The 1,171-nt window shown below is 45.8% G+C and overlaps 1 long non-coding RNA gene across 1 annotated transcript in view; it reads left to right on the forward strand.

Annotated features, from left to right (window-relative positions):
• Window positions 1-518, forward strand: part of LOC113980653 — a 3,200-nt gene extending 2,682 nt beyond the window's left edge. The window contains exon 3 of the long non-coding RNA XR_003538189.1: window positions 195-518. This is a non-coding gene — a long non-coding RNA (uncharacterized LOC113980653). The remainder of the gene's footprint in view (window positions 1-194) is intronic.
• Window positions 519-1,171: the final 653 nt, after the last annotated feature.

Raw genomic sequence — 1,171 nt, forward strand, 5'->3', positions numbered from 1 at the left:
AATACTTATTTAAATTAAATTTTAATTCTGATTTTATATAAATGAAGCAAACTGTATCATATAATAATAAATAAATAATAATGAATAATGATAAATAATAATATAAATTATATAATGTAATAATACTTATTTTAATTAAATTTTAATTCTGATTTTATATAAATAAACTAAACTCCTGTCACCTTTCCTTCCAGCAAACCTCGTGATAAACGATTCCTTTATCCAAAAATGGGAAGGCACTCGGGGATTCCTTGGATTAAAGGAATATGCCGAGCACGTGGACGACAGAGACCTGGCAGTGAAGATTTCCATCGTGGAGAAATACAGGGAGCGGATCCCGGAGCTGGTGCAGAGGATCGAGAGATCCCACGTGTCCCAGGAATCCCTGGCAGGTAAATCCAGGGATAAAGGGGCAAATCCAGGTCTTCTTTCAGTCCTGAATCCAACTGATCCTGGAAAAAAGGCTGAGTTTGGATCGAGGTGGACTTTTAGGGAAAAGGGAGGTTGAACAGGAGCTTTAGGGCTGGAGCCAGGCTGGGAGAGCTGGGAATGTTCACCTGGAGAAGAGAAGGATCCAGGGAGAGCTGAGAGCCCCTTGCAGGGCCTGAAGGGGCTCCAGGAGAGCTGGAGAGGGACTGGGGACAAGGCAGGGAGGGACAGGACACAGGGAATGGCTTCCCAGTGCCAGAGGGCAGGGAGAGATGGGATATTGGGAAGGAATTGCTGTCTGGGAGGGTGGGGAGGGGCTGGAATGGATTTCCCAGAGAAGCTGTGGCTGCCCCTGGATCCCTGGAAGTGTCCAAGGCCAGGTTGGAGCAACCTGGGACAGTGGGAGGTGTCCCTGCCCATGGAACTGTACAGACTTTAAGGTCCCTTCAACCCAAACCATTCCATGGTTTTATGATTCCATGGATATTTCACTTGCCCTGACTGAAACGTGGGGAGGGGACAAAGCAATCAGGTCGAAAATTCCTCAAACAAAGAACATTCCCAGTTGGAAATCGGGGCTGGCAAGTCCCTTCAGCCCTCAGGATTCCTGACAGAAGAGCTCCTGATTTATATTCAGGGAGAAATTAAAATTCATGGAGAATGAGATGAAATTCCAAACCTGCCCTTTTTGCCGTCGTGGCTGATCTTTATTCCTTCTTTTTTTTCCTTCCTGTGTTCCCAC

The sequence above is a fragment of the Neopelma chrysocephalum genome, unplaced genomic scaffold, assembly GCF_003984885.1.
Source record: "Neopelma chrysocephalum unplaced genomic scaffold, ASM398488v2 Primary Assembly neopelma1_94913, whole genome shotgun sequence".
Lineage (NCBI taxonomy): Eukaryota > Metazoa > Chordata > Aves > Passeriformes > Pipridae > Neopelma > Neopelma chrysocephalum.